The 25,379-nt window shown below is 42.8% G+C and overlaps 1 protein-coding gene across 6 annotated transcripts in view; it reads left to right on the top strand.

The window, feature by feature from the left end:
- Positions 1–25,379, top strand: part of LYPD6B (LY6/PLAUR domain containing 6B) — a 119,739-nt gene that overhangs the window by 43,274 nt on the left and 51,086 nt on the right. The window contains exon 1 of one of the 6 annotated variants that reach the window (XM_042860862.2): positions 1,620–1,638. The exons of the other annotated variants lie outside the window; for them this stretch is intronic. The gene's annotated coding sequence lies outside the window, so the exon portion shown is untranslated. Of the gene's footprint in view, positions 1–1,619; positions 1,639–25,379 lie in introns of those variants that run through there. 6 annotated transcript variants of the gene reach the window in all.

Here is a 25,379-nt window from a genome sequence, read left to right on the forward strand (position 1 = left end):
GCCTACATGACCTAGCAGGAGTAGATGATGAAGCAATATAATGGCTCCAATTGTTCTTCTCTATCAGAACTCCCTGAGTGGTGGTGAGTAATTGGTTCTCCCCTTCTGGGGTCCCAGAGGGATCATATGATCACTGCTTCTCTTCAATATCTACATGAAACCATTGGGAGAGATAGTGAGATGCCATGGACTTGGCTGCCAGCATTGTGTCAATGACGCTCAACTCTGTATCTCATTCTCAGCTGATGCAACCACTGCTACTGCTCAAGTGTCAGAATGCTGACAAGATATTGGCTCTTGGGCGAGGAGTAGCTGTCTCAAGCGGAATCCGGGCAAAATTGAAGTTATAGCTCAGATCACTGTGAGCATATTAGGCTTGTGCTCAAGTCTTTCCACTGGCTCCCAGACCTCTTCCCAAAGCCAGTTTAAGACCTTGGTCCTAATTTTTAAAGCAGTTAATGGATCAAGCCCCAGCTACATCCAAGACTAAATTTTGATTTATGGGCCACCATGATGGTGGTTCTCCTTTAGGACAATGCATATTTCAAAGCCCAGCACAAAGCACCTGAGAGCTGGGGTCAAAGCATCTTCTGTTGAGGACATCCAGCTATGGAGCAATCTTCCACGGGAGACCAAGCAAATCAAGAGTCTGACTATCTTCAGGACATATTGGAAAGCCATTCTCTTTGAGAAAAGAAGAACAGGAGGACTTGTGGCACCTTAGAGACTAACAAATTTATTAGAGCATAAGCTTTCGTGGACTATAGCCCACTTCTTCGGATGCATATAGAATGGAACATATATTGAGGAGATATATATACACACATACAGAGAGCATAAACAGGTGGGAGTTGTCTTACCACCTCTGAGAGGCCAATTAATTAAGTGAAAAAAACTTTTGAAGTGATAATCAAGCTAGCCCAGCACAGACAGACAGTTAGATAACAAGTGTGAGAATAATTACAAGGGGAGATAGATTTCAATGTTTGTAATGGCCCAACCATTCCCAGTCCTTATTCAAACCGGAGTTGATTGTGTTTAGTTTGCATATCAATTCTAGCTCAGCAGTTTCTCGTTGGAGTCTGTTTTTGAAGTTTTTCTGTTGTAATATAGCCACCCGCAGGTCTGTCACTGAATGACCAGACAGGTTAAAGTGTTCTCCCACTGGTTTTTGAGTATTTTGATTCCTGATGTCAGATTTGTGTCCATTAATTCTTTTGCGTAGAGACTGTCCGGTTTGGCCAATGTACATGGCAGAGGGGCATTGCTGGCACATGATGGCATATATCACATTGGTAGATGTGCAGGTGAACGAGCCCCTGATGGTATGGCTGATGTGATTAGGTCCTATGATGATGTCACTGGAATAGATATGTGGACAGAGTTGACATCGGGGTTTGTTACAAGGATAGGTTCCTGGGTTAGTGGTTTTGTTCAGTGATGTGTGGTTGCTGGTGAGTATTTGCTTTAGGTTGGGGGGTTGTCTGTAAGCGAGGACAGGTCTGTCTCCCAAGATCTGTGAGAGTAAAGGATCATCTTTCAGGATAGGTTGTAGATCTCTGATGATGCGCTGGAGAGGTTTTAGTTGGGGGCTGAAGGTGACAGCTAGTGGTGTTCTTTGAGAAGAAATTTCTGCCAGTAAGTGATGATCACAATTAAAATATTCCTTTTATTTCCAACCCCCTGCCAACTATCTCACAAAAAACAAAACCCTACCTGCAAGCAAAGCTTTGACCCTATAAAGGGAGGAGGGTCAGTGACTCTATGAAATTCCCTAGGAACTTTGCTATTGTTATTGATTTTATGTGGGAGACTATGGTGATGGGCAGCAGTATAAAAGCCTAAGATAGAGTACAATCAATTTCAGTTGACTTCCATTGGAGTTAAGGATGCACAGTTTCTCACAGGGTTTCTACCATTTAAAACACATGGGCTACGGGAAATATTTAGGTTTTTTTAGAAAGCAATTGTATTTATCTTTAAAAAAATCACATAGTATTTTCAACAAGTGAGCTCCACTGGTCTTTTTTCCAAGTATGGGTTTCAGGGATGTTACAGGAGAAACATGAAGTTTGAAAGACAACTATTAAATACGCAATATTACTGTCTTAATGAACATTTGGCACTTTTCTGTAGCTTGTGAGGTTTCTGAATAATGCCTTGTGCATTCACTCTGGACATGGGGCAGACAGTGTCATTGTAATCTTATTTTTAGTGTGAAAATAAGGTACTAATAAGACAATTGGCATTTTTCTTCCTTGTCTGTTTCAACTTTAATATCTTGGGCTTATTCTAGAAAAATAGATTCTTGTGGTAGTCTTTTAAGATGGTATCAAGACAATGGAAGAATACAAGACACCATTGCAGAAAGAGAGGTCAATGATGATACATACTATTATATTTTGTGCTTGAAAAGCAAGAAAAATGGAACCCAAAATAAACAGAGTATAACTTTTTAAAGAAATAGTCACAGGCAGCAGAATGATGAGGTACCAGGAGTAAAGTGATGTATCCCTTGCACCTTCCCACACACCGGATCCTTGAGAGGAGAAATTGCTTTGTAAATGCAGAAGACCTAAAAAGTCAGCCTTATTCTAACATGGGACTGTCAGCAGGCCTCAAATGAAGCTTTTGGGAATGATGAAAACTTTAAAACAGGGGTCGGCAATGTTGGCACGCGGCTCGCCAGGGTGCCGGGCCAGTTTTATTTACCTGCTGACGCGGCAAGTTCGGCCGATCGCGGCCCCCACTGGCCGCGGTTCGTCGTCCCGGGCCAATGGGGGCGGCGAGAAGCGGCGCGGGCAAGCGATGTGCAGGTAAATAAAACTGGCCCGGCCCGCCAGGGTGCTTACTCTGGCCAGCCGCTTGCCAACGTTGCCGACCCCTGCTTTAAAAGCTCATTTTTATCACGACACAGAAGTTCATACAGGGCTGCTTAGAGAGTTAATCTGTAATGACAGACACAAGCAGAGAGACTTGTTGTACGCTGTAGACCAGAAATCCAAAACCCTTTTACCAGTCCTGGCTTCTGTTTTTTCCAGTCTTATTTTATAGATATTTCCTGAACATTAGCAGCTGCCATATTAGCATGGACAAGGTCTATCTCCAATATCCTGTCTCCAACAGTGGTCAGTACCAAATGCTTCAGAGGAGTTTTCTGACTATTCTGACAATGCTTCTAATGGTGCTATACTGTCCAATGAGAAATTCTACAGAATATTACCCCGAATCAGTAGGAATCATAGTCCTTATAGCTTTCACAAGCATTTGTATCAGGCTTTTGGGAGCCTACAATACCCTGTTTCACACTAAGAACTGGATTCAGTGTGTCAGTGGCCACAGAGGGAAGCTGGCACAAGGCCCTGGGAAGGTAAGGTTCTGCATTGCTGAACTAAATCTAGTCTGGGCTCTGAGGAGAGAGTGCACAGCTTCATGGCCCTGATTCAGCACAGCATGTATGCAGGTGGTTATGTTCGAATGCAGTAAATGGAATGTAATCACATGCTTAAATGTTTTGCTAAATTGGGATCTATGTAATTTAAATACAGAGGGCCAGATTCTTCTCTTATTTACTTCAGTGTGTAGGTGGGCTCACTACTGAAGTCAGTCTAGATACTCTGGCTTGTGTAATTGATAGCTGAACCTGAAGGAGACTTCAGCCTTGAGATCTGTGTGATGTCTAGTTCAACACTGAAACATGGTGAGATACAACAGAACAGACTTGGAAGTTTAAATGATATGTGAAGTTATTTTTTGTTATAGCTGAATTTACTGCGTTGACATACAATCCACACCAACCCTTTGGGGCAGGTAAGCTTTTTGCAGAAGAGTAGAGACAGAGCCACAGACCCAGTGAAGTGATTTCTCCAAGGTCACACAGAATGTGAGCAGTAGAGCTGGGAATAGAGTCCAGGAGTTCTGGCTCCCAGTCCCCAGGTCTAACCATGCGGCAGCACTGCGTTCCCTATCTTTGGAAAAACAACAACCCCAAAGTAAAGAGGCTGCCTGTATCTTTTTAAATATTATGATACATTTCAAGGAAGCTGCACAACTCTTGTGATGTAATATGATTAAATCTGTTGCAAGAATTATGCTCTGGAGCAATTTATTGTTTTTTTACATTATGGAGTCTCTGTGACTGGAGTACTGTATGAATGCCTGAATTTAATTTGATGAATAAGAGTTGCTGCGTGCTTGAGCATCATGTTCTATCTATCTCTGACATTAGGGCAGTATTTCCCTGACACCATTTGCTTCAAGCCCTTGGGGGAAAGTCTTTCTTTTGGAATGTTCTTTTAATCATGACACATGTTTTTTGTTTCTGGACTTTACACATTAACTTTGAACTTCAGAAGGATGTGAGAAGCATAGACTTCTATTACATGGTTTGGCTCTCAGCCCACAGAAACTAGCAACAGCCACCTTCATTTCATTAAAAACAAAATTTGAAGAATTTTAGGGTCATAACCATCAATCTATCATCACAGTTTTCTCAAGGAGGCATGCAATACTCAAAAAATAAAATATAAGGAAGGAAAATTGCTGAATGAGGTAGGTCATCTTAGGAGATTTTTGATGAAAGCATTAAAGCTTTCTGTTTAAGTTTCTGTAATGGAGTCAACAAAGCATCAGATGTGCAAACTGTTTTGAAAAGGCTGAGCAGTACTCTATATTGCTGGATCTTGATTTAACTTTGGTAATACACATTTTATAGAAAAGCTGTTGGTACTCTACCCGTGAAGATATTGTTTTCCTACTTTAAGAACTGCCACTCAGGAGATTTGATTTTTATTATATGTTCCTCATCCCTTTGAAATACAACACTTCAATTAGCCCCAGGATAATTTAAAATAGAATGCTGGTTTCATACTTGTCTACCACACCAAATAGCCTAACTTTTAGCAAATTAACTGTAACTTCTCTTAGAAAATACCCATAGCATTGTGTCTAGCTCAATACACAGTATTGTTAAAAAATAAGAGTGGTTTGAATGTCTCAACAATGGGATAGAAAATCATACTCAAAATTAGAGCTGCTCAGAAAAATGTTGACCAAAAAAAAAAGTTTTAATGGAAATCAAAAGTTGTGAACATTTTCACTCTCCCCATACACCCCTTATTTTTGATCCCCTCCGCTGAAAATATTGTAGTCCTTTTCTATAAATTGATGGCTCACTCTTACCTGGAATATTATGTTCAGGGACCTGACCCCTTCTCAAAATTAGAAATGGAGGAAATTGAAAATGTCCAGAGATGGGTGACAAAAATTATTAGAGCCATGTAGAGACTTCTGTATGAGGAGAGATTGAGAAGACCTAGATAGTTTAGTTGAGAGGAGAGATGAGAACACAAAATATGGAATGGTAGAGAAGAGATAAATCAGGTGCTCCTGTTTACCTTTTCTCATAAAACAAAAATAAGGGAATAGAATAAAACTGAAAGACAATATATTTAAAGATGAGAAAAGGAAATTTTCTACACCATATTTAATTAGTTGGCAAAACTCCTTGCCACTACATATCATAAAACCTTATGTAAATAATGAGATGATCCACACTTACAATGAATCCACAATTATTTCTTATAGGACAAAGTTATCAAGGATGTGAGCCCTTATGCCTCAGGTCCCTTCTGGCCTAGGAATCTCTGAATCTATAATCAAATCACTAACTGATATGGGCTAGGTCAAGAAACTCCCTTTATGGGCAAGGTATTCCACTGTGGTGTTTCTTGCACCTTCCTCTGAAGCATTTGCTATTAGCCACTGTTGGAGACAAGAGACCAGACTAGGTGCACCACTTGCCTATGCTTATAAGGCACCTGTGATAGCAGTAATGTGTCATGTATGCACAGACTGTTTATGGGGATGATTTTGAGTTCTTATTCCCTGTGTAAACATTTCTTCAGGACTATTTATATCCCTTGGAAAAGAATCCATGGCATTTTCTGTGTTCAGTTTCCACTGCATGTTCCTAACATCCATTTTCTTCCGGGAAGAAATCTCAGTACCTTTTTGTTGCTTCCCTTTGTAGCTTGATTTCTGTAACTGAATAATGTTCTGCACAGTCCGTATGCTGCTGGTTGGTAAACTGTCGTGTTGATAAGAGATGCCTCTTGTTACCAAGTTCTCCATGACCTTTACAGGCCTCATACAGGGACAACTTTGCAAGTATTTTGTATGCTTGCCATATTATTTGCAAATCCACTCTTCCTCAATGCCCCAAGCCTAAAATTTCTATTATTGTGGATTTGGGGGAGTAAAAGGGGTGACTATAATGTTTTTATGATGTTTTTTTTTTTAAATAAGATGGAAAATTGATTTTTTTTAAGGGCCTCCCTGTCGGGGGCTAGTTTAAAACATGATATTAACTTACTTATTTACTAGAGAGTAACATCTGGAGCTGTGCTGTCCATTTGCAATCAAACTCATTTTATTACAAAAAGTCTAGTCAGTTTCACAGAAAGCTTGGCCAAGGATGAACAGGTCATGGGGATTGAGAGGAAGGGATGAGCTTGTAGTTTTGCACAACACTGGAACTTAGGAGATCTAGTTCTATTTGTAGCTCTGCAGGCAGTTCTGGTGTGACTTCATATGGGATAAATGATGACTTATTTAAGGACTTGCTTAAAATGGGACTGTGCAGATAATGCACATTTGTCATTTTAAAAAAATCCATTGTCTCATTTACTGCATGTTTTGCCACGTTTTTCCCCCCTGCTGGGACTCATTGTGCTGTGATTCTGTGTGTCAAGTTGGAGATTGCTACTAACATTGGACAGTAGGAAGAGTTGTAGCATCTGCTGCTAATAGCGCTATTAACTTGTAACGCTCAAAGCTGAAGGAAGGCTACATTCTAGTCACGCTGCTATCAGCTAATTCTTGTTGTGCCACCAGATTGTCTTGGTAGAGCTGTGGCTAGCCACTAATGATGCATGTAACTAATGGTGTGAACTGTTGCTAGAGCTTGTGAGAATACATTCACTGTTTCTTTAAATCTACATCAGGAAGTCAGGTAGGAGGAAAGCTAGGGAAAGTTTTAGATAGTAGCTGGACAGTGAAGAAGAGAGGGGAAGAGTAGCTTCTTCGGCTAATGCTGTTTCCTTATTCTAACATTGTTCAGTGTTAGAAGTGGCTTTTTCTGTACTTCGTTGCCAGTGTCACATGACAGTGCTGATCACTGATCAATGCTTGGCTTCCTTTCCCTGATTTCAGGGAACTGAATGCTGATCAAACTAATGCTCTCTGCTGCTTGCCATTAGACCAGGAGAACTGAGCCCTGTGACCATCTCTCTTCCCTCATCATGTGACGCTATCAAATACCTAACATTTGTTTAAGGGAGCAAGACTAAGGAAAATCCATGCTTGGAGATGGCTTGGAAGACACAGGAGAAGCTAAAATTAAAGTCAGGGAGAAAGTGTGGTGGCTGGCCCCAGAAAGGGGGAAAAAAGGAGGGGGGGCTTTCCAGTTACAAAAGGGTACAGAAGGCGTATGGGAGGGGAGAAGTTATTGCTGGGAAGCTGTGTGTAGGGCTGGTGATGTACCCGGATAATATATAATTGTAAAAGATATTGGCTGCATAGTAAGTAGTTCCTGTCTGTTCTGTGAAATGAAATTTACCTTGACAACAGTAAGTTACTTCTTCATTTCTGTATTTTGTTCTTCATCCCAAGGTCATGCATGAGTGCTGCAGAAGATCTGTTGTATGAAAACAGCTCTAAAGCCAGCCACCTGCTGTAAAGCCCGCTCCATGTTTGTAAATGATCACTTTCACCTTGTGAAGTGCATCTTTTATTTAATGAATAATTCATCTTTTATTGAAATACATAGTTGAATCCCTAATAGATGTTCTGGGGTATGAATAGTAGGACTGTTTGCTGAGTGAAAAGACAGATTTATCCTGAAACCTACTTATAGTATTTAGCCCTCAAAGTTAACTGGTTCACTGAATCCTCCTTGTGTCCACTATTAGGACTTTCTTGTTCTGGAAGTTGATTTTGTATCTATATTAATTTCTAAATATTTTTTAGATGTTCATGCTTCTGTCACTCCTGTATAATTTTTTATTACTTTTGCCAGATAATCTGAAACAAGATTAACATAGCATTTTAATTATTATTCTCTTCTCTCAAACTGAAGGCTGTTGCAGAAGGCAAAATGCAGAATTTTTTCCCTTGGGGTTACTTGAACTGCAAAAACATTCTTAAATTTCTTAACACAACTTTCTGAAAGGTTATTTATTACAAAGATGTGTGCTGGTGGTGCTACTGCTGTTGTATGTAATTGATCCAGTCCTTCATCTTACCAATATACAGAAATTGAGAGCCCACTTATTTTACAATGTAAATGGTTTTTGTATCACATCTTAAAAAGTGACGTTCTATCTGCCCCTATGTGGACATTAGAGATCCTGTTTAAGCTTTGCATAAAATTTGTGGTTTGCCTCTTTGTCCTTGAACAAAATGTCCCTTTCTTGAATTCTAATTACTTGTTTCTCATTTCCTAAAATTATTTGAAAATGTGCAAGGAAGGGGTTGTTTTGTTTTTAAATCAAGGGCCAGTAAGATGGTGTGCTCCACCTGAAAGGGATGTTCTGTAACTTGGAAACAGATTGTGGGGGTCGGGTACGGGGAGAGGGTTGGTATGTTTGAGACTGCTTAAAAGCAAGGCATGTGACCTACAGGTGTAGAATATACACTAATTGTAGTTGGCCTTACCCCCATTAAATTAGTCCCCTTGCTTTCTTTAGCTTGTTGAGAAAATTGCAAATGCAATGCTTCATGGTTCCTTGTCAGTTAGGAGTTTAGCAGGACACTGATACCTAGTAGATTTCAAGACAGACTCCCATTGTTTATAATTAAAATCTGCCAAGAACTTATCAGATGCTGTGTGTATTGAAGCTCTTTCTTTTAGGGTAAGCTCTAGTACTGTTGAGGAACTGATCTTAATTATTGATCTTCATTTAATAGTAATCACTGTGTAGGAGAAAAGTTTATTCTGTTTCCAACTCTCTCCACATGGTTTTGATCCAGAACAAAAGAATAGTTAAGGTGTATTTGTGATACTTGTTAAATAGGCTGTGGCTACTTGCAGTGTTAGTGCACTGACAGTGGATTTTCTCAGGAATGGACCTGTCAAGTTCTTTTGTCTAGTTTGTGGTGTGTTTTCACCTATGTGATATTCAGATTTTATTTTTCAGTGATGTCTTCTTTCCTTTAAAGCAATAAATCACCAGGTAATGCATCAGGACTTGACATAATCAAAATGTTTGAGTGTATAGTTGGGAACTATATAAACTGATTTTTTTTTAAATTGGTATTACTTAGAAGCCCCAGTCATGGAACAGCATCTCATTGTACTAGGCACTGTACAAATACAGATCAAAATGTGATGGTCCTATTTGCCAATATCCATAGATATAGTGGTTAAAGCACAGGAGTTGTAATAAGATGATGTGGAATCTAATCCTGGTTCTACAACTTCCTGCGTAGCTGTGGGCACGCAGGTCTGTGCTTGTGGGGATCTGTGCTGCAAGTAATAACTCAAACTGCTATGCGTGTGAGCAAGGAAACTTGTGCTTTCCCCTCTGGTTCTGTATACTGCAGGGGTCGGCAACCGTTCAGAAGTGGTGTGCCGAGTCTTCATTTATTCACTATAATTTAAGGTTTCGCGTGCCAGTAATACATTTTAACATTTTTAGAAGGTCTCTCTCTATAAGTCTGTATTATATAACTAAACTATTGTTGCATGTAAAGTAAACAAGGTTTTTAAATGTTTAAGAAGCTTCATTTAAAATTAAATTAAAATGCAGATTTTTATCAGTTTAGTGCAGTGGTTCTTAACCTGGGGGGCACAAGATGCCCTTTCTGGAGGTGCGAGACATGCGAGATCTTTTTTAGAAGGTAAGTCATCAAAAACACAAATTAAGCACAGGCACTGAGAAATGGTCTGAGAAATGGCCTTTTTTTCAAAAATTTCCATAAAACATTTTCAATTAAACTGGAAATATTAACTTTTTGTTTTTGTTTTATTTTCTTCCCCTCCCACACACACTTTTTCCTCTTTCTTCTCTGCCCATTTCAGTGGCAAAGAAGGGAAAAATGAGAAAAAATGCAAAGAGGTAGGGAGAATGAAAATGGAAATTTTCTATTAAAAATTCACTAAAAGTTTGGAATAAATGAAAACAAATTATTTCTTGAAACTTGAACAACAAAAATGGCTTCTGATTCCTTCCCTCACCCACTCCCCCAGATTCTCTCCTCCCGCCTCATTTTTTAAAAAAGGTTTAATTATTTTGATTGGGCCGTGTTCAAAATATAATTTCTTGGTGTCCATATAATGGAACCTGTCTGTCTTCTGAGTACTAAAGAATAGTATATCAATAGCAATGCATTTTCCTAGTATCTGGATGATTGCCACTGTGGGTTAACAAAGCCCAGATTTTCTCATGGAATGCAAGCACTGATATCTTTGCTGTTTCTATTAGGGCTATTAGCACTAGAATGAGGCATCTCATTTTGTGTCAGGTGTGCACAAAGAGTGTTGCTGTTAGAGAGTGAAGTAAGAAACAGTGACTTTATGCTGCTCAGCTGTACACATTTTCAGAGGGAGACCAGGAGATGTAATCTGACATCTCATTAAGCTGACCCCATTTCTACCTCTTCTTGTAATAATGTTACAGGAGTACCTAGAAATTTTATGCAAACACTATAAGTGTTGGTTCAAGAGAACTTCAGGTTAAGTGGTGACAGGTGCTGTAGCATGTATTAGCAAGTAGCTGGTTTTGTCTTAAACTGAATAAGTAGAAATTATAAGAGTTTGTGAAGGGGAACGTGATTTTAGTTTAAGTGTAAACATTTACCAGGGTACAATGATGGAACAGGAGCCTCAGTGCTCATGTTGAGATATTCGGGGGGATGGGTCCTTTAAAAATAACTTGGACAGATAGACAGTTCAGGCTTAATTACTTTGATCTATCACTTAATTATGGATGTTTGATTTTCTTTTTAAGGGATTTGTAGACAACAACCCTTCAGGGGCAGTGAGAGAGAGAGAGATGAAAGACAGCTAGATTAACTTCTGAGATTTAGTGAGGACTCATTTTCAGTTTTGGAGGTAACTGAGGGAGAAAAGGTTGCAGAGTCAAATTTCTGGGCTTCATTCAGAGGTTCGCAGCTCCCTGGTGTGGTTGGCATTACTAGGATGGAACTAGACATATAAACAACATTGGAAATCGTTATCTGCTGGCCTACAAGTTAATCATTCTGACCTGGGAATTAGTCTAGGGTTGCTAACTTTCTACTAGCACAAAACCGAATACCCCTGCCTGCCCCTTCCCAGAGGCCATGCCCATGCCCCGCCTCTTCTGAGGCCCTACCCCTGCTCACTCCATCCCCCCTGCCTCCATTGCTCGCTCTCCCCCACCCGCACTCACTTTCACCGGGCTGGGGCTCTGGCTGGGGATGTGGGCTTTGGGGTGGGACTGGGGATAAGGGGGTTTGGGGTGCAGGATGGGGTTTGGGGCCAGGGATGAGGGGTTTGGGGGATGTGTGGGGCCTCCGGGCTGGGGGTTGGGGTGCAGGGGTGGTGAGGGCTCTGGGGTGGGGCTGGGGATGGTTTGGGGTGCAGGAGGGGGTTGGAGTGAAGGAGGGGACTCTGGGCTGGGGCAGGGTTGTAGGGTGTATGTGGGGGGTGCAGGCTCCAGCTGGGCGTGTGGGCTCTGGGGTAGGACCATGGATGAGGGGTTTGGGGTACAGGAGGGGGCTCAGGGCTGGGGCAGGGTTGTAGGGTGCAGGGGGGAAGGCAGGCTCCAACTGGGGGGTGTGGGCTCTGGGGTGGGGTGCAGGAGGGAGTTTATGGCTGGGGCAGGGTATTAGGGGTGTGTGGGGTATGCGCTCTGGAAGGGAGTTTGGGTGCGGGAGGGGACTCTGGGCTGGGGCAAGGGGTTGGGGTGCGGGAGGACGTGCGTGGTCCTGGCAGGACTTACCATGGCTCCTAGAAAGCAACTGCCAGGTCCCTGCGGCCCCTAACTGCATGGGCGGCCAGCGAGGCTCTGCAGCGCTGCATGCTGTCCTCACACCTGCAGGCACTGCCTCTGCAGCTCCCATGGGTTGCAGCTCGTGGCCAATGGGAGCTGCAGATCCAGCACTCAGGTAGGGGCAGCGTGTGGAGCCTCCCTGCGCCGAGGGGCCACCAGGATCTGGTGGCCACTTCCGGGAGCCATGTGGGGCCAAGGCAGATAGGAAGCCTGCCTTAGCTCTGGGCCCCTACTGCGTTGCCAACCAGACTTTTAACAGCTCGGTCGGCAGTACTGACCGGAGCCGCCAGGGTCTGTTTTCAACCGGGCGTTCTGGTTGAAAACTGGACACCTGGCAACCCTAGGAATGACTCTGGGTTCCACAGTAAGAACAGAATAAGGCTTAATCTTGCAGCTCTTATTCATGTAGTTTTGGCTTTGGCTTGGGAGTCAGTGGGATCGCATTTGTGCGTCAGGTCTTCAGTACTGGGCCCTTACAGAGGAACTTAATTCTGTCTGAGGAAACTCAGCACTGTGGGCCTGATCCATCTCCAATGGGAGGTTTTCCATTGACTTTTATTGGAGCAGGAGCAGGCCCCATATGTCTGTGGTGTTTATATCATATAGGTGTCTGAGCACAAGCAAGTACATACCTGCTGTGAGTGAAATGATTTATTGCCAAAGCACATAAGCAATAGAAACTTGTTACTCAAGCACCAACATCAAGAGCAGGATCAGGTGGTCATGGAGGATGGTAAGAAACCTCAGACGCTGCTTTGATTTTTCCTGTACTTGGATTCTGAGTTCCATTACTTTTTCTTTTTCTTTGGTGGGTTTATTTAGGAGGGGATAAGCTGCAGGGAAAGGAGGTGCAGGGGACAAGGAAGGGGTGAATAGGGTAAGAGAGTGACACTGAGGTGAAGTGACTGAAGGAGGAGTGGGATGGTTAAAGGAAACAGCCAATCAGCACAGGGCAGAGAAAGTCCAGTGAAAACTGTAGAAAGGTCTCAGAAGGGCCAAAGGTCGCTGATTCGGCTGCTTCTGCCCTTAACAGGATGGAGTCTCAGGATAGCTCCTCTTTGCAGCTTTCTCCCAAGCCCACGTTGGTGGATGCAGGGGACACCAGCTAGGTCCTAGTGCTCCAAGAATGTGTGGGCAGTTTCCCAGATATGTGTATTTTCCCCATTTTATGTAAGGGCAAACTGAGGCAGAGCAGTTGAATGACTTGTCCAAGGGAACAGAGGGAAGGGGTGTGAGAGCTGGAAATTTTAAGCTTTTTGCATCTTTGATTCTGTTTTTTGTTGTTGTTGGTTTTTTTTGCTAGATCTTAAAAACAAGTCCCAATTAATATATTAAAATAAAGGTTTTAAAAGATCCTTGAGTGCAATTTTTAAAATATGCCCTATGACATATGAAAGAATATTTGTGCTGGAGTCTGTTTGGAGAAGAAAAGAGATGGGACTGTCAGTAACATAATAGAAAACGATGATACAGTTGCACAACACATATAGCATTGTGTATTAGTTTCCTAGGAGCTGTGACATTTATCAAGATAGCTAAACCCTTGAAACTCCTGTTCAGCATTTTTAGAAGCAAAGTACTGTACTTTAAGTGGACAACTCTGCCAACAGTCATCATTCTGTAAATAGGGATATTGTGAAACGTAAGCAATCAGAGACACTGTTAGTTTTATATGGTCTGCCAAACCTAAATAAACTGAGATTGATAAACCATAGAACTTCTTGCACTCCATGTCTAACAATAAGCCTTGGGCAATTTTCAATGTGAAAGAAATATGGGAAATATGGGTCCTAGAGCAAATAGAAATATAAAGAAAGTGCAATAAAAAAACAACGCATATGTGACACTTAGTATTATAAATGTTCAGTAGTACTTTGACACTATTGGGTTTGGTTTTAGAGGAATTAGATTAGAATTAGCTGTGCAGTATCTCAGTGATATGAAATAAGAGGAATATAGCCATGATCTGTACAATATTTTGATGATCTAACACGAAAGATGTATTTTGTTTGTTGTGCTTTAAAGTGTGCAGTATACTGGAAAATGGAGCGATCTCTTTACTCACAGCAAAGTCAGCATAGCTAATGGGAGTAGTACCCTTACCTTACTGGAGTTGTTGGTCCACTATAATATGCAGCCATCTCTTGGGTGAAAGAGAGTGATGTATGTTTTCTGGTTCTGTGGCAGGATTTCATGAGGTATCTGCTGTATTAATAACTTCTTAAAACGTGAGGAAGAGAAATGTATAAAACATAAGTACACAACTTTTCACTCTAGATTTTTTTAATTAGCTGCAAATAATGAATTTTATTCCATTTGGCAACTCGTAGATCCTTTGTGGGTAGCACTCTGTTCCTATTGAGACATTCCTTGCCACCCCTGTCAAATTAATAAAAGTGTGGAGTGAAGTAAGTAGTGTGCTTCTGTAGCTAAAGCGTTGAAAGGAAGGTGAAGAGGCAGAAATAGTTCCCAAGACCCATGTCCTTAGTCTGTTCAAAGTCATGGGGGTATGTAGAGCGTCACTTGTCACAAATTATATCCGTTACTCAAAATGTATATCTTAAAGGCCCGAATCCTTAAATCTTTACTAGTTTTTACTCAAGCAAAAGTCTCATTGCCTTCAGTAAATGTTCCTGATAAAGTTTTCTATTGAAGTCAGTGGAGTTCTGTCTGTGTTTAAAGCCTTGTCTACATTCTGAATGGTTTGTTGATATAGCTTATACCAAGCAAATACGCTATTCTGGCAAAACACTTTTTTGCTGGTATAACTGTATCTACACCAGGCTTTTATCATTTCAACTATGTCGGTAAAAGAAAAGAAAACAAACCAAAAAATTTTACCCCTAACCAACATAGCTATACTTACATAAATTTTGAGTGTAGACCAGGCCTCCTTCATTTGGCACATAGTGCCTTTCATCTTGAAGGGTCCCAAAGCACTTTGCAACCCATGTATAAATGAATCACTTTATGCATCACTGGATTCAACCAGAGCTGCTCAGGCATTTTTCAAAGAAATGTTCTGATTTGTTGAAACCAAAACTTTTTATGGGGCAAAAGGAGAGACAAGGTGGGTGACTAATATCTCTGATTGGACCAACTTCTGTTAGTGAAAGAGACAAGCTTTCGAGCTACACAGACTATTACTTCAGAGCTGCTTCTTCCAAGACCTGAAGAATTTTGGAACTTGAAAGTTTGTCTCTTTCACCATTAGAAGTTGGTCCAATAAAATGTATTACCCTACCCACTTTGTGTGTCTCAGATCCTGGGATCAACATGTAGACAACATTGGAAAAGGGTCAGTTTTGATGAATTTCCCATTTTAAACAATTTTTGAAAAAAGTTTTGAAAATGTCAACTTTTTCCATAATTTCAAAATTTCTTTCAAAAATAAATCATAGTAAAAATCTAAACATAAAGGTCAAAATTTAAATGGAAAATATGAAAATGAAACCTTTTGATTTGCCCAATCTGAATTTGGGGGGGGGGGGGGGGCGTGGTTCATGAAAATTTCAGATTTCAACTTTTTGTTCTGATTCAGGATGGAGGGAAAATTTTCATTCTCATTGCCTGGGAAAATCATTTACTCCCCAGCTCTAGATTCAACCACTTCTGCACTTCCAAGCAAAATGTACTGTATCCAACTGCATAGGGAATTTAGCTAGGCAGATTGTAGTTCTCTAAATTAGGATTTGGCCAAGGCAGCAGCAATAATAAAATACCCTTGCTAAATGTACCGTGGGCTATTTAATGGTCACAAGTGTTTAGGACCCCGTTTTTTTACATATCTGAAAAATAGGTCAGTACTTACTTCCAATGCAACAGAGCCCCTAATGCCATGATTGATTCAGAGAAGTTTTGGAAGGAAAATCGTCTAATGCAGCCCCAGCACCATATCCTGCAACACAGACTTTTCTTGAGGTCTGTTATCCAAACGTGGTGCAGGTGCTTAGCCATCCAGTCCTCCATGAGAGTAAGCCTTAACCACTGGACTTTTGGCTATTCTGGAGGTTAGCTATATACACAACTGGATGGATCCAAATTTTTGAAAGTTTAAAAAAAAATCTATGAATGATAGCAGCTATCTCCATCTGTCCCACAGCCCAGCCAGTATTTATTGGCAAATTTCTTGTCAGTGTCACAGCAGAAGTGGGCCTTAAGAAGGGATTTTAAGGAGAGGCTGGTGGCTTTCCAGATTAGTTGTGGGAGGAAGTTTTACAGTGCAGTTAAATGGTCTCTTTGGAAATCTGTGTGCTTCATTTGTCTGGTCACCATGTGTCGTCTATGTAGTGAAGTTCAGTGAGCTGACTTCACTGACCCTTCAGAAGGGCTTTGTACATATGGAAGTGTATAAGTTGGGTCATTTGGATTCCATGGTTCTGTGGCCATGTAATTTGAGCTGATCTGAAGAATTTTCTCCCAGTAGCAGCAGCAGCTTTGAGTATAAAAGTCTGATTGGAAACCTCCTATATAGTCTCCCTTCCCTCCAGCTAGGGTGACCAGATAGCAAGTGTGAAAAATCGGGACGGGGTGAGGGGTAATAGGAGCTCATATTAAAAAAAAGCCCCAAATATCGGGACTGTCCCTATAAAATCGGGACATCTGGTCACCCTACCTCCAGCAGTAATGAACTCATGGGGGTGGAGGGGTGGGGTGGAAAAGGAAGCTGACAGTGGGCTGCTCCGTTTGGTACCCTTGCCCCATCTCTCCTGCACTAGTGACAATCCCAGGAAGAGAAAGCTGATGCTAATTTCTTCCCCGCTTTTTTTGTGACCATTAACTGCATGCACTTATTTCCCATTAATATCAGACCCATCCAGTGGAGCTGTTACTCTCTCTATGCATCACTTAGAATGTTTTCCCTATTACAATTCTAGGCTGATGGATGAATGTTTCTGAAACTGCAAACAGTGGCTGACTAACTCAGAAGTGTAAATTCAATTTATCTCTGCCCAGGTTTGACAAATTCCCCTTTGCCTGGTGTTTATAAAATTCTGATTTTCACAGAGGAAAATCTGCAGTGATTCACATTCCTCTGCTGTTTGCACAAAGATAAACCAGAAACCCAGGTGATACTGAAAAAGTCGCTATTTGCAGACCTTGGAGTACCTGAAGGTGATTTACTTTTAATAACAGAGGTGTGTTCCACATGTATTCACAAGGAAATTCCTTCTGGGAAGAACCAAGGAGGATTGGTACGGTTGTGTCAACAAATCAGGGGGTTGCATATAAGCTTCAGGGAACTACCACCTTTAGCAAAACAAAAAGAACCCCCCAAACACGCCCACCCACACATATAATGGTGAGGCGCAGAGAATGCAGAGAAGGAGTTGGATAGTAACAGAATGCTCAGAAGGCCTGAGATTAGCAAATGGAAGGGTGAGGCTCAAGAATTAGTTTCAGATCTTTTGTGAGCTATGCTAGTAGTGTCTCAGTGCTGCCTATTCAACCCTCTTCCTCTGTTGAGATTGGCAGTGGGACATAGGGGTGGTCAGCAGAATATTCATGGAGACCATATATGATGGCAGTGGGTATATCAAGTCTGTTCTGACTCCGGTCCGCGTGGGCCAAGGGATGCGCTGGCTGCCCTTCCTGCAGCCCCCATTGGCCTGGAGCGGCGAACCACAGCCAGTGGGAGTCGCGATCGGCCGAACCTGCAGACGCAGCAGGTAAACAAACCGGCCTGGACCACCAGGGGCTTACCCTGAACAAGCAGCAGACCGGGTTTGAGAAGCACTGCTGTAGATCATCAATTGGACATCTACATCTACATCTCACATCTGTTGTGTTTTTTTTTTTTTGGAGACAACACAGTTTTATTTTTGTAAGTTTAAAATGTGTGTTGCTTCGCGCTCTCTCTCTCTCTCTCTCCTTCCTAGGAATGTAAAGCCAAGTCTCCGTCAGGAAGGGTGCTGTGCAGGCTTCAATTCAGACCTCTGCCAGTGCAATGTTACCAATCACAAGCAATCAAAAATCACAAGGCTGGCCCCAGAAAATCACGAGACTGGCTTAAAAATCACAAGAGGTTGAAAATAAATGTTGGGTTCTTTGTATTCACCTTCTGGTCTTTGACCCCCCTTTACGGGTCACATTTTCAAGCTTATAGCCACTACCAGGAGGGCTAGAAACTTTAAACAAAATAGAAAATAAAAATACCCACCTTGCCTTAAGATTCTGTGTACTTACATGAATCCAGGAACTGGGGATTTAAGGAAAAAACCTAAATATTGCAAGACTCATGATAAAACAGGAAGATTTGGCAATACTGCTATGAACTTCAGCCCTGGGCTGTAAAAACCCCACTTCCTTCCTTGCCTTTCAAGAGTAGAAACAGTTTTGTTAAACTGTACTGGGTTTTGTGATATGGATTAATGTTTACTGTGAATTAGGGGGATTCCACTAACTGTATTTCACTTGTGACTTAGCGTTGGATTTGAACTCTATATGTATCCATTTTAAGTACTAATGTAGTCCCTATCACCATAGTATCTGAGCACCTCACAATCTTAGGATATGTCTACACTTTGAGCTGGAGATGTGATTGCCAGCACAAGGTAAGGTGACCAGATAACAAGTGTAAAAAATTGGTACGGGCGTGGGGGTAAATAGGTGCCTATATAAGAAAAAGCCCCCAAAATTGGGATGGTCCCTATAAAATTGGGACATCTGGTCACCCTAGTGCAAGGAAATATGTCATTGCTAGTTCCGATTAAGATAGTGTGCTAAAAGGTATAGCAGCAGTGGCGTGAGGGGCTGGCCACCCTGAGTTTGTATCTATTGACTGATAGGTAAGTACTTAGGGTAGCTAGCCCTTTCTGCCACTCGTACTGCTGTGGCTACACTCTATTTTTTTGCTCACTACCTCTATTAGACTAGTGTGGTTATGTCCCATCCAGGGGTCAATCACACTGCCAACATACCCTTAAGCAAGTGCCCTAAGTACTGGACCATCCTTCATTTCTACATCTTCAGGTAAATGGCCAGTGATTTATCTTAGGCCACTTAGCCCTGGAGTTTATAGTTGGTCTCTGTTCTTTAACTTCAGAGTATGTTATACAAAGAATAGTACAACAGTTAATGCTCTGGAGTGAGATTAAAGTGTTCTTCTTTCATTCCAGCACCTTTATCACATTAATTTTCCTGTCACTAGTTATTGTTCAGATTGCTTCCAGTAAGCTGTTCTCCGTGCAGGGTAGCAGGTCCTTAACTTACCGTATCTCTTGTTCTTCTGGGTGGACTGACCTGCTCTACTTGCAAGCAAATATCTTCATTCTCCAGCAGAGCAGCTTTACGGCTTCATTCTCTAAAGCATGGGTTTAAGCGGTAATAAAACACCATCGTGTTCCTGAGCTGGGCCTGCTTAATTAGGGTGCATTAACTTCTGACCCCATTCTGGGATAACAGTAGCAACCATCAGTGGACTGAGAAGCTTATCTTCCCATGGCTGTTGTAATGTTTACGCTCTATCTAGAGAATGAGGAGCAGAATTCCTTGGTCTCTTGCATTCAGTCAAAAGTCTCTTTGTTGCATTCAGTCTGAAGTTGCTTTTTCAGACTATAAGGATACTGAGTTTGCAATATTGATACAAGTTAACTTGTAGATGGAAAATTATCCTTGGACAGAGCAAAGTCTGTCTACATGTATAGGCCATAATTACAGACACAGCCTAGATATATTGATAGTTTAGAAGGTTCTGTTCCCTCCCACTGAAGACACTTCTCCCCCCCCCCCCCAGTAAAAATGCTACAGTATCTACCTGGCTTTTGTGATAGTATTGACTGGTGCGACTCAGCCGGCTGCCCCATTTTGATGGGGCCCTTTTTGAGCTGGGTGCTCTTGATTTAGGAATTTGCTTCCCCTGCTTACCTGATAGATCCAGAGTGCTCTAACCCTTAGGACAGATAATTGGGTGCAATTTATATAGTAAATCAAATAAATTAAACAAACCCTAAACAAGCGTGAATGTTTCTACAGCTTCCTGGTGGCAGTGATGCAACTGGCAGCTACCAGATATTTTTCCTAGCACAAGCAGTAGAGGCTTATATGTTAGAGGAAACTATGCTATATTCCAGGGGTTCTCAAACTTCCATGCACCGTGACCCCCTTCTGACAGCAAAAATTACTACATGACCCTAGGAGTGGGGACCGAAGTCTGAGCCCCCTGAGTCCTGCCATTCCGGGGGGATGGGAGGCAAGCTGAAGCTGAGCCCCGCTGCCCTTGGCAGGGGGACGAAAGTTGAAGCCTAAGGGCTTCAGCCTCGGGCAGGGTTGGGGGGCTTGTAACCTGAGCTGAAGCCAAAGCCTGAGGCCCACTGCCCAGGGTGGTGGGGCTTCGGCTTCGGCCCCAGGCCCCAGCAAGTCTAACACCGGCCCTGATGACTCTATTAAAATGGGGTCGGGTCCCGACCCCACAGTTTGAGGAACACTGCTATATTCTATTCCCATATGCTATGTGTTTGTTGAATAGCTGATGGCTGGGGGGTGGAGGGGTGGGGTGTTGCCACAGATTTGTTATGACAAGTTTTGCTAGTTGCATACTTGAGAGCAAATTTAAAATACAGGCAAAGGGGTTTCCGTCTTTAAGGGCTGCAAATAGTGCACATCAAAGATCAGACAGGCACACTGTCTGTGGTAGAATTACAAGATTGACTGACCCTGGTGGTCCTTTCTAAGCCTTAAATCTATGAAACATCAAAGAGTCAGCCAAAGTCAGTGTGTGAAGCATAGGAAGTGACACACACTTACTAACAGAGCACTTAGGTGCTTAAATGTTAGCTGCTCTTCTGTAGCCTTTTGTGTGTGTCAGCAGGGTTTCAATGTGGCAGGGGCTTTAGGATTGAATTGTTTAAGCGCTGATGGTGGGAATGTTTTTTCAGATTATTTTTTTAGGCTTTAACATTGTTTTGCACTTAATATTACAGCACATTGCATCATCTAGACAATTTTGGGATAGAGCTTGGGATTCCCTCATGTCCATCTCATTGTTGCCTCATCCCCTCAAAGAGACTATTGCAGTACAGAAAGCTGCCCGAGATTATCCTCCTAGCTCATCAGATGTGGAATATTGGCTGGGCAGGCCTGATGGAGATAAACCGTTCTCTCCTCTCCCACTGCTCCACCTAGGAACTTGGTATGCTGCCACTGTACTACCCCTAGCCCATGTGGGCTTGAGGCGCAAGGGATCTGCACTAGGATGCTTTGTGTGCTGGCACATTTAGATGCCAGTAGCTTGCTACCCAGCCCAGCTTTGTCAAAGCTGTATTGTAATTGCCAAACAACCAGATACCTTGAACTCTTACTGTGTATTCACCTGCATCCTAGCTGCTAGTTTCAGTATGACATAGTAACAGGTCATGTTGTATTGCAGCTATACCATAACACTGATTAATTAAGAAAGTTGGTTTTATATTTCTCTCTCTCTCTATCTAAAATGTTAAAGGAAGATATGCTCTTTCACTAGACCCAATGTATGGCACTACCCAGTTGACTAGGTGTGTTTTGTGAGGTTTTCTCTTCCAAGTAGTGGTAACTCCTGAAAGCAGGACACCAGGTGTGATGAATGTAGGATTCCTTATTTCTGGTACATCCTATATTCCATGTATGTGAAACTACTTTTTGAAAGCGTTGGCATATGGCTGAGATGCTTCTGGTGATGTGAGATTCTTTTGTACCAGTGACACAAGCTATCAAAGCGTAAAGCTATGCAGGATAATTTAGGAAGTTATGGGTTAGATACTCAAAACCCCAATCATTTTGAACCGTTTAACAAAACATGCTGGCGTGAAGGGGTTCTGTCTTCGGATTCTGCACTGATGACCTGCAGGTAGAAAATTGTTCAGATGCTGAGGGTTTGAGATTGGTGGTGGAAATAGGAAATATTAAGGGGATTGTAGATGTCCCTCTTGCCTTCTCGCCACCGCATGGTCTGGGTTGGAACTTCCATTGTCCTCATCTCTGATGCATCTTTAAATACATAGTTGTAAATAGTTTTTAGAATTTTAGAGTTTTATCATAGTTTTAAAAATTGTATTGTAGTTTATAATAGTTTTTAGTGATTAGTATAGATAGATCATGTCTTTCCGTTCCCTTCCCCCAACCCACACACAGGTACAATAGAACCTCAGAGTTACGAACATCTTGGGAATGGAGGTTGTACAAACTCTGAAGTGTTTGTAATTCTGAACAAAACGTTATGGTTGTTCTTTCAGAAGTTTTACAACTGAACAGTGACTTAATACAGCTTTGAAACTTCACTATGCAGAAGAAAAATGCTGCTTTCCCTTTATTTATTCTTTTGTAGTTTGTTTAACATGGCTCTTTTTTTTATTATTATTATTTATTGGTCTCTGCTGCTGCTTGATTGCATACTTCTGGTTCCACATGGGGGGTGTGGTTGACCGGTCATTTAGCGATTCTGGTGTTGGTAACTCGGAGGTTCTACTGTGCTGGACTATGCCCCAGACCCAGGGCTTTAAACTCCATTCCTCCTGCCTGTGCTCCTTTTCCGTCAGTGAGGAACACCAGAGCTGCCTCTACTGCTTGGAGGAAGTTCATATCGCATCCAGGTGCAGTATCTGCCAGGCCTTCCCCAGCTGTACCCGAGAAGGCCGGGCACTCTGCCTCTGGGAGCACATGGAAGTTGCCATGAGGCCTCACTCTGACCCAGGCTGGGGGACCTCCCCGCACATTGGCCTGTAATCGCGAGGGGTGCACCTCCTGGTACCGACTCCAAATCCGGCACCAGCAGTACCACCACTGTGGACCCCATGCTGGGACCTAGTTGGGAACGAGTTGGGAACTAAGGAAGCATACCCATAAAACTGGGAATAAGTCTTTCTCAAAAGCAAAGAAAGTGGACGCTCCTTCCACGAGTTTGAGCCACGGAGGGACCATTGACGTTGTACCACCCATACATGGTCTCATGGAGGCCATCCTAGTCAACTCCATCCTCTGCTCCAATCTCCACGATGCCACTGGTATCCCATGCCATGGGGACCACCTCAACATCCTCTGGATCCTAACTACTGGCCATATTGGGGACCCTGGTCCCAATACCCTCCCTCAGAACCAGCCCGATCTGTGAAGGAACCTTCACCTTCCTCCCCATTTGTAGAGGCAAAATAATCTGGTGGCCATCTTGGATCCTCTTAAGGACAACTAGGCGTCCATCTTTGTGATCCTTCTTGCTCCTTCCCCACCCTAGTTTGGCGCCCTTTTCCTGGTTTCAGATGGAATAAGAGAGCTGTCAATCATATAATCTGCCCAGTGACTGGAAGTCTATATAAGGCGGTGTTCTGATCAGATCGGGGCTGCCCGTCTGAGTGGCAGAGTGCAGAGCAGACAATCAAGGGTAGGCCATTCACCCCACATGGGTTATTCTGGCTAGGGAATTTCTCACTTGCACATACTCACTACATCATCTAGGAGATTCGCATACTACGTAAAGGGTGAGGGAGGGTAGGACTCATCAGTTCACCTGAAGAAGCTTGATCACCCTGCTTCGGGTTTCCACTTCCATCCAGGGGATCCGGTGACCTGCTGTGCTGCGCCAGACTAAGAGGGAGAAAGCTGCTAGAGATGGTAATGTGATCTTGTGAGTCTGCTTGTACTGTTCCCTATTGTTACAGCCTGTTTTGTTGGTTATTTTGCCCTGTTTATTTCACCTTTGGGGTCCTTGCCATACTCTTCCCTTAAATAAAACCTTGTCGTACCTTGATTTGTGAAGTCTTTTATATAAACCTCCGGTGATAGATACGGGTAGGGGATGAACCTAGGACCGAAATATCTGGGCCACTTTTATTTTAGTCTCCTGTTTCGGTCAACACATTGAGGGCCTCTTCTAGCAGATGCTCGGATCCATTGATGGAGGAGGAACCCCTTAGCTCAGCACTGATGGTGCCACCGGAACCGGTGAGATTTCCCACCTGTTCCCTGATGAGGCATCTCCTTCACCTCTGGATGACTTTAGGCAGTTCCAGAGCTACTGTGCAGAGTCGCTGGGGATCTCCACATTTCCCTAGAGGAAATCCAAGATACCCAGCATTAACTCCAGGATATCCTCCACTCCTCGGGACTAAATAGAGTTGCACTGCCATTAATGAATGCCATTCTTGAGCCTGCCAGGACAGTATGGCACACCCCAGCCACATGCACACCTATCCCCAAAGGGGCAGAAAGATGCTACTACATTCTGGCTAAGGGGTCTGAGTTTCTCTTCTCACACCCCTTCTTCCCAAACTCCCTGGTTTTCCAAGCAGCCACTGAATGAGCCAGACAACAGCACCCTCGTGCCCCTCCAGCTGACTAGGAGGGCCATCATTTGGACCTTTTGGGGAGTAAGGTCTTTTCCTCAGCCAGTCTGCAATTCAGGATTTTGAACTATCAGGCATTGCTATCCAAATAATACCGCCTGAATTACAGTAAATTTGAGGAATTTGCTGATCAACTCCCACAACAGGACTAGACTCCTTTTCAGACACCCACCGAGTAAGGGAAGCTAGTAGCCAGAACAGCACTTTAAACAGCACAGAAGTAGCAGATACCTCTTCCAAGGCTGTGACTACAGCCATAGTTACACGTAGAGAGTATTGGCTCCACTTTTCCAGTTTCCCTCAGGACAATGCAAAACACTATCAAAGACCTCCCCTTTGATGAATCCCATTTTTTTAATCAAAAGACAGATGATTCCCTACATACCCTCAAGGACTCTCGAGCCACCATTTGCTTGCTGGGTATCTACACTCCTGCCTCAAAGCATAAGTTCCATCACCTGCCACCCACACACTACAGGTCCCCCCAATTGTAGTCTCAGAGGTCTTATGATCTATCAAGGAAGCAACAGAAGACCCAGAGATCCAACTTCCTGGGACCCTCTTCACAGGCTTCCACCTCACAGTTTCAGAAATATCTCTTGGTCGGAGGTTGAAACAACCTCAAGAGCCACCAACCAACTTGCTGCCACCTCACGACCACACTACCCCCCTTTGGGGGTCATTTAGCACTCTTTACTCAAGTTTGGAGTGCAATAATAATGGACAAATGGATGCTGAATGTCATCCACCGTTGTTATACGATCAAATTAATCATGTTACCTCCTTCAAAACTCCCCTCCTCAGGGACCATTCTCACGACAGCATTCTCGCCCTCAAGAGGTGAATTCCTTACTACAATGGGGAGCGGTAGAACACATTCCCCTGGAATATTAGGGAATGGGAATCAACTTACTTCCTGATACCCAAGAAGAAAAGCAGATGGAGACCAATCCTGGACCTCCGTCATCTCAGTTGCTTCATCCATTGTCATACTGGCAGCTATTATCTCATCCCTAGAAAAAAGCATGTGGTT

Source organism: Chrysemys picta, chromosome 11 (assembly GCF_011386835.1).
Source record: "Chrysemys picta bellii isolate R12L10 chromosome 11, ASM1138683v2, whole genome shotgun sequence".
NCBI classification, from domain to species: Eukaryota; Metazoa; Chordata; order Testudines; family Emydidae; genus Chrysemys; species Chrysemys picta.